The following is a 9,125-nucleotide window of genomic DNA, read 5'->3' on the forward strand; positions in this document are numbered from 1 at the left end:
GACCTCCCCAGGCTGCCTTTATGGAAAATCCCCAGCCTTTTTCGTAGCCAGAGGAGAGAGATTCTCCCACACCCACCAGCGTAATCCGTGTGGGCACCCAAGTTGCTAACCTGTTGCTGACAATCACTTGAAGACATGCAAGTGTAAACTGAGTAATTATTTGGCAATTTACTGCTGGGGATTTATGATTGTGGCAGATCCCTGGGTGCTGAAAAGGCTTAGGCCTTGCGGTGAGTAAGAATAGCATCTGCTGTCAGGGACGGCGCGGATCAGGTTGCAAGGGCAAGCGGTCCTCTTGCACAATCCGGTCACCTGTTCGGATTAAGATGGAAAATGTCCTCTCCTGTCCCGTGGGCTGGCATTGCACAAGCCAGGGCGCTCTGGAAGTCTTGAATTTCCCCTCTGACATGCTTGGAATGGTTCGAGGCCGGACAGGTGATTTTTTCTTCAACTGGGCCATTGTGGGGCTCTTGCCGTAATCGCCTGCAGGCTGCGGTGGAGCTCCCGAGACATCCATGCCTAAGCGCTGTTTTGGGGAAGCCAGGGAGGGGCAGTGGTTAGTGTGTTGGATTGTGACTCGGGAGACCGAGGTTCAACTCCTCACTCGGCCACAAAGCTCATAGGGTGATCATGGGGCGGTCACTGCCCCTCATGAGAGCCAGTGTGGTGTAGTGGTTAAGAGCGGTGGACTCGTAATCTGGTGAACAGGGTTCGCTTCCCTGCTCCTCCACATGCAGCTGCTGGGTGACCTTGGGCTAGTCACACTTCTCTCTGAGGTCTCTCAGCCTCACTCACCTCACAGAGTGTTTGTTGTGGGGGAGGAAGGGAAAGGAGAATGTTAGCCGCTTAGCCCTAGGGTAGTGATAAAGCGGGATATCAAATCCAAACTCTTCTTCTTCTTCTCTCCCTAACCTACCTTGCAGGGTTATTGTGGGCGTCAAATGACGAAGGGGATGCAGGTCACACTGAGCTCATTGGAGGAAAAAGGTGGGATATAAATACAATAAATGAATAATAGGAATAAACTCCCAGCACTGGGCACTTCAGGACACCCTAACCCTCAAATTCTGATTTCCCCCTCTTCTTCCACCTGCAGTTTTTTAAATCTATATCAATATGTAAGAGAAGGAGGGACGCAGGTGGCGCTGTGGTCTAAACCACAGAGCCTAGGACTTGCCGATCAGAAGGTTGGCGGTTCGAATCCCCGCGATGGGGTGAGCTCCCGTTCCTCAGTCCCTGCTCCTGCCAACCTAGCAGTTCGAAAGCATGTCAAAGTGCAAGTAGATAAATAGGTACCACTCCAGCAGAAAGGTAAACAGAGTTTCCATGCGCAGCTCTGGTTCACCAGAAGCGGCTTAGTCATGCTGGCCACATGACCCGGAAGCTGTACGCCGGCTCCCTCGGCCAATAAAGCAAGATGAGCGCCGCAACCCCAGACTCGTCCATGACTGGACTTAACGGTCAGGGGTCCCTTTACCTTTGTATGTAAGAGAATTAATAGGGTTCCTGCCAGCTGAAGTCTTAGGAATTTGACACATCATTTTGATGCATGTTTTAAAAGAGGGGTTAGTGGATTTGTAAATTTGGGTATTTCTTAGTGTCACATTTTTCCAGTTTTTGTCTCATTTTGCAGCATTTTTGCATCAATTTATGATTTAATTTTTCAAAATGAATTTAAAATTAAATAGTCCTCTTGAAAATTCATTATTATTATTTGTTGAATTTATATACCACCCTATACCCAAGGGTCCCAGGGCGGTTCACATAATAAAATCAAGATATAAAACCATAAAATACATAATAAAAATAAAAACAGCAACCCAATAGCCCCCCCCCAAATCACATTTTAAAAGGGCATAGGATGTAAATTTATCAGTGTTGAATGTTCATTCCACGTAATGTGCATTTAACCTGACATAAATATTTCTTGCTAGCAATTGTCCCTGATACAACAAAGCACTGTGTGCTATTTTCAGCAGTAAGTGCATTTTTAGTGCATCCTTTCTCCTAATGTATGCATTTGTATAACCGTTCTTGATCTCAGGAACCACCGTGCAACATGCAGTGATGATAACTTAAGTGGTGTCCAAACGCAGAGCAAAATAGACAACAACTTCCCAAAACATACAGTAGATCAATTAGCAGCCAACACCTTAAATCATAGAATCATAGAGTTGGAAGAGACCACAAGGGCCATCGAGTCCAACCCCCTGCCAAGCAAGAAACACATCAGAGCACTCCTGACATGGTTGTCAAGCCTCTGCTTAAAGACCTCCAAAGAAGGAGACTCCGCCACACTCCTTGGCAGCAAATTCCACTGTCGAACAGCTCTTACTGTCGACACTAAATCATTGTTGCCACCCATCACCCTGAGTGTGCGAGAACCATGTGGAATGAGGCTACAACATCTCCTTGCACAGTATAATATTAAACATTTTGCTAAGCTGAATTGCTTCCCCTGACTGGTGGAGTCTGCCACCAAGCTTCAGGAGAAAGGCGAAGGAGGAGATAACTCTCATGCCATTCTTGGCAGTTCTGGATGGTCAACTGCTTCCATAGCACAGTTGGTAGAGCATGAGACTCATAAACTCAGGGTTGTGTGTTTGAGCCCTACGTTGGGCAAAGAGATTTCTGCATTGCAGGGGGTTGGACTAGATGACCCTTGTGGTTCCATCCAACTCCACAATTCTAGGATTTTATGACTACAGCATGCAAGCCAAGAAGTCTCTCCTCTTGGCAAATGAGACAATCCCATTCCCATCATAGGATTCAGCCCACAATCAACAGGAAGCAGAATGCAAGGAATGCTCTTGGCTCTGGCGAAGGCCCGACCATGACCTAATAGGCCTCGTCCGCCTTTGAGTTCCAGAAGGCATTCCTGCCCCTTGCAGAATTAGCAGGCTGTTTCTGCAGAGCCTCCCAGCACCTGCTGAGCCCGGATTCCCTGCGTAGAGGTCAGCTGCGTATCTACGTTCCTCTTGCAGAGATATCTTGATATGCTGATGGGAGTTGTAGTCTAAAGCAGCCAGAGGCCACCAGCTTGTCAAAGGTTGACTTCTCCCATTGAAGAAAGAACTTCAGGGAGCAATTAATGGAATGAAACTCACCCCTGAGCATTGGGGAAAGGGAATCACTGATCAGTCGTCATGCCTGCAGTGTAAAAGAGATCTAGCAGGATGCAAACTCTCTCTTTCACTCTTTCTTATATTCCCATCCCTTGCCAAAGTCAATTTTTGCAATAATATTTTTATTTCATAATGCAATGAAATAGCAACTACAAAAAAATTAAATAGGATATGGAGTCCTCTCTTAAAAGTAGTTCTTGGCCCTTACCACTCACAGAAGATTAAGCATCTCCTCCCAGCCTCTCACCTGAGATCTGCCATTTCTCTGTCTCTCACCCAGGATTCTCCATAAACCCTCTACTACCCCCATGAGTATTCAGTCTCTGTATCTTACTAAAGGCCCCAAGCTTAGGCCTCCAAAGAAAAAAGGGGGAAGAAACAAAGAAAGAAAGATAAAATAACCAATGTAACTGACCCTGGAAGGCTGATCGCCGAAGAATTTATGCTTTTTAATTATGATCTTGGAAGAGACTCTGGAGAGTCCCATGGGCTGCAAGAAGATCAAACCGATTCATTCTGAAGGAAATCAGCCCTGAGGACTCACTGGAAGGACAGATCCTGAAGCTGAGGCTCCAATACTTTGGCCACCTCATGAGAAGAGAAGACTCCCTGGAAAAGACCCTGATGTTGGGAAAGATGGAGGGCACAAGAAGAAGGGGACGACAGAGGACGAGATGGTTGGACAGTGTTCTCGAAGCTACAAACATGAGTTTGACCAAACTGCGGGAGACAGTGGAAGACAGGAGTGCCTGGTGTTCTCTGGTCCATGGGGTCACGAAGAGTCGAACACGACTAAACAACAACAACAACTGACCCTGAGCATTGGGGGGAAGGAGATTCGAAGTGAACCACTGTTCAGTCATCACGCCTTCAGTTTGGATGAGATATAGTGGGATGCTCACATGCAAGTATATTCCACCCCTTACAGAGTGTGGAGAGGCAACGTCAACTATGCTTGCGGCGTATAGCAGCAGGGCAAAGACTGTGGTGTGCTAGGGAGCTGCTCCTTCCAAGATAACACCCCAATACACCATTAACGGACAGGTAGTGGAGTGGCTGCCAAGGGGCTGGGGGCAGGGATGGCTGAAACACAAAGATTGCCAGGGAGAACCGCTAATCCCCATGTGAAAAATGAAGGCGGTTTTGAAGGAATGGCGAACCCTGCTGCTTTCTTGGCCAACAGCTGCTGGGCTCGAAGCACATGAGCTGTGGAACCCTGAAAAGCCATCTGGTGTTCATCTGAGATGAATCCGGCAGCAATGGCCAGAATTCTCCAAGCACCAGGGCAGGGGGGAAGCTTCCAGCTGGGAAAATCACCTAGAGAGGCAGCTTGGGTAGCAAAATATCGAGAGGTTGCTTGGGGAATAAGGTGGGGAGTAGAAGAGGAAGCCAGCAGCTTAACGCTAAATGGGTGGGATCCAGGACAATTGCTCACCTTGCCCTGTGGGTGGAGAGACCCATAGATCTGATTTCTTTTTTTAAAAATTGATTTTCACATTTATGACAAAGAAAAAAGAAAAACATTACAAAACACAAAACAAAGAAAAAAGACACAAAAAAGAATTATTACTTCATATCCCTAATTTCATGACATTCCTCAAATCCCCTCTAACTCCCCTCTATAATTTCACCTGTTTAACAGTTCTCCAAACTCAAATTTCTAATAATATTAACTCCTTTCATTTACTAACCTCTTCTCCTTTATTAATATTCTAATCCTTAATATTTACTAGCACATATTTTTACTGAGGCCCAAGGTCACTCAACGATCTCCATGACCGAGTGGAGATTTGAACCCTGGTCTCCGAGCTCCTGGTCTGACACTCTAACCACTGTGATAGAGAAACAGAATTCTCTGCCCTTGGAAAAGTGCAGTCTTTTCTCTATTCCCTCTTTTCTATGCAGTTGTGTTTTGCATTTTTCTTGTTTCCCTGATCCTAAACCTCCGCTGCCTTGTGAGATATCTTCAGGAGAAGGAGAAAAGGCGAAGGCATAAACCGTGCAGAAATCCAGAGTCCGTAAGACGGTTGGATGGCGCCCTGTCCACCTCTTTCTGGCAACCAAGATGGTGCCAAACGCAATGGTGAGGTGGTCCCAGGATTTTGGCCATTCAATAACCATGGCCCAATGGGAAAATTTATGGAAGATCAATTGGAAATTCACAAACTGTTACACGATTAGAGAGAACTTTCAAAAAATGCAACATCGATGGTATCTAACACCATGGAAACTTTCGAAAATGTATAAAAATGTGTCAAGTAATTGTTGGAGATGCGGAGACTCAGGAACATTCTATTACATGTGGTGGACATGTAGGAAAATACAGGTATTCTGGGAGAGTATACATGCAGAATTGCAAAGAATGCTAAAGATCTCTTTCAATAAAAAAACAGAGGCCTACCTCCTGGGAATAACAGATTTGGATATTCCACAAAAGAGGAAGGGTATCTTTTTATATGCGACGGTGGCAGCAAGAGTTTTGATCGCAGCAAAATGGAAGAGTAATGAAACCCCCTCTATACAAGATTGGATCCAAAAGCTGACAGAATATGCCGAATTAGATGGTTTATCAGAAAAAATAAAGAATAAATCAAAACATGAATTTGTTTCTAAATGGGAGGTTTTCAAAGAATATCTGAAAAATAAATATAGTAGTTTAAATTCTGTTGCAGCATTCGAGGAACTTCAGTAACACTTGCTAGGTAGATAGAAGAAATTAGATTTATTGAGAATAAGTTTAATTATGAAAAAAATGTGTATTGGCAATAAGTAATATGAATTTGAAATATGGAACAGACGGGAAGTTGGGTCTTTAGTGTTAAGACCAATAGATGTTTTATTATTTGCCAAGAAAATTATGTGTCTATGGTTATTTTTGTAATCTGTGTGTAATTTGGTATTTGTGTTTTTTTGTGTGTTTTCCCCCCCTTGTTGTATAAATAAATAGATAAACTGATTAAAGGGTTGCTAAAGAACTTTGGAACAAGGATGCAGCGAAAGGGAGGTACGGGGAAGTCAGTATATGTTTAATGTGGTGTATGTCTTTGTTTTGTAAGGTGTTTGTCTTTTATTATGTGTTGGAAAAATTAATAATTTTTTTTAAATAAATAAATAAATAAATAAATAAAAATTACAAAAAAGATGGTGCCAAACGTCTTGCTCCGCTTTCCTTTGGACCACATCAGCGAGGCCAACAGGGCAGTCTTGTCATCTGAGCAGCTCAGGACCTCCATACACATTGCCCAGGCTTGCACCCCAGGAAGGTCGCTTAGGTTAATGCAGTGGTTTGACTTCACCCACAGAGGCACACTCCATTGTCTCTCAAAACAGATGGATGCCAACAAGATTGTCCCCTGCAAATGCCGTCTGGAGGAGCCACAGGAGCACATGGGAGGATGCCTTACACGGAGTCAGGCAATTGGTCCATCTTCCCGTTTTTGCCCTAATTGCTGAACAACATTCCCCACTCCTTCCTTAAAGCATAGCGTACACCTTTCCATTGTTACAGAGGATCGAGTCTGGTTTCGTTGGAGGACAAGCCTTTCCATACCAGCGGGAAAACACACTGCTTGCTAAAAGCAAAATGCTTCATATATTAAAAAGAAATAAATCTGTCGTTCTGCCCACTGGCACAATAAAACTACGCATACACGCGCGCACACACACATAGAGCCCATGGCGAATGATCACTTCTGCAATCCAGTGATTGATTTCCACAGCTGAAAAACAGGATTACAGGCCTGTTTTGCCACAGGAGAGAGCAGGGTGATGGATGAGTTCGCTCGGGGATTACGCTATAGATAGAGTTGTCAACAGCAGGAGTTGCTTTTATTTCCCCGTTCCCCCCACATCTGTGGAGATAACGCAAAAGCAGGGCCAATTAATTGCGGTTTCCTGGTGGCGTCTGGTTATTAAGACTCCCTCCTTTAAAGCACTTCCTCAGGCTGTAAACTGAGCCCCTCGCTGCTCTGCCTCTTCGGCTTTCCATTCTCCCGCCGTTCCCCAGGAAAAGGGAGAAATTCTGTATCATCTACATGTGCACACGCAGATCTCCTTGGCGTATGGAGAAGCTCCAACTAAGAAGATTTTGATCCGGCTGGGAGTTCGAGGAAAGACTGCCTGGGGGCCAAAATGACATGATACACACGGTTGTGAATAACTTCCCCAGATTTTTCTTTTCATAACAGCTGCAAGCAGGAGGTGAGGGTCAAGGGCTGCATAACCCTCCTCGCTTTCAAAACCATCCCTCCCCCAAGGTGCTCCCCTTCTCATTGGGGAAAAGGATACTGCTCCTTGTATCTTTTCCTTAGGGACACGGGTGGCGCTGTGGGTTAAACCACAGATCCTAGAACTTGCCGATCAAAAGGTTGGCGGTTCGAATCCCCACGACGGGGTGAGCTCCCGTTGCTCAGTCCCTGCTCCTGCCAACCTAGCAGTTCGAAAGCATGTCAAAGTGCAAGTAGATAAATAGGTACCGCTCTGGCGGGAAGGTAAATGGCGTTTCCATGTGCTGCTCTGGTTCGTGCTGCTCTTAGTCATGCTGGTCACATGATCCGGAAGCTGTACGCCGGCTCCCTCGTCCAATAAAGCGAGATGAGCGCCGCAACCCCAGAGTCGGCCACGACTGGACCTAATGGTCAGGGGTCCCTTTACCTTTACCTATCTTTTCCTTGAAGGGGGAAAATTAATAGATGGGTACAGCTGAGTGGGAGTAACAGTTTAAGTGAAAGGACCGAGCAGTTGCTTTTCTTTTACTTTTCTCAAAATCACAGTTGTCCCGTGATGGCTTTTTCCATTTAAAAGAGGCCAATGGGCAGAGATGATGCGAGCTTTGGTTCAGCAATATCTGGAGGCAGCCCTGTACAGGGAAGATTTCCATGTTTGGTGTTTTACTGTGATTAATGCCAGTCAGATGGCCGCATATAAATATCAAATTATTACCGTATTTACTTGAGTCTAATGCACCATCGGATCTAATGCACACCTCAATTTTCAGAACCTTGAAACCCAAAGAAGTATTGGCTGGTGAATGTAAACGGGCCATCAAATCTAATGTGCACCTTAATTTTCGCAGCGTAATTTGGCCAAAAAAGGTGAGCATTAATTCGAGTAAATATGGTATTATTATAGTGAAGGCTCTTGCTTCCATGACTGTCTTGTGGGCTTCCTGAAGGACCTGCTTAGCCCCTGTGGGGAAGAAAACCACCAAACTAAGTAATCTGGAACTCTGAGCAGGCGCATTCCACACTGCAACACATTGTAGCAGCTCCAACTCATTGGCAATCTATATCATAATGCAAGAAAATCCCCATTTCTTTCTACTAACTGCTAGAAACCAATACCATCCATCAGGATGACAAGACAATGCTCTCCTTCAAAGACCAAGTGAAAACACCTCAGTTTCACCACCTGTTGTCTTTTACAGGGTTCGGTGATTTACAGCAACAAAGAGGAAAGTGAAGGAATAAGACCACTCAATTGTAAAATGTGTTCTGATTTACTGCTCAGAACAAGAGAGCTAGGATTTCTCACCTACCACTCGTGTGATCTCTCAAATCCCTGCTGCCCAGTTATTAGAGTAGTGGTGAACAGGAGCAGGTACCTGCAGATATGTAAGTCCTGCATGAAGTTTAGTGGTGCCATAGGATTACCCCATAAGCCACATCCTTTGAAAGTTTCAGAAAGGTGTTTGGAATGTGTTCTCAGAATGCTCTTGTGGAAGCTGTATGCGATCTGACTTGTTTGTTCCTTTTAGTGGCTTGTAAGAGACATGCGGTCTGAGCTTGCAGCAACCAGCTCAGGCTTTACATGTTGAGCTTCATGTAGCCAACATGCTTAAGTCTAATCAATGCTTGAAGGGGTTAACTCCATAGAGTAAGCTGTCCTGCCAGGCTTAGCTAGGTCATCCCCCCTCACCTTGGGAGGAAGGTAATCAAGCCTATTGTTGCACCTTAGTCTACCTGAGAAGCTCAATGTGTCAGGTCTGAGCTGGATGCTCCA

This window comes from Podarcis melisellensis (assembly GCF_964234715.1).
Source record: "Podarcis melisellensis genome assembly, chromosome: 1".
NCBI classification, from domain to species: Eukaryota; Metazoa; Chordata; class Lepidosauria; order Squamata; family Lacertidae; genus Podarcis; species Podarcis melisellensis.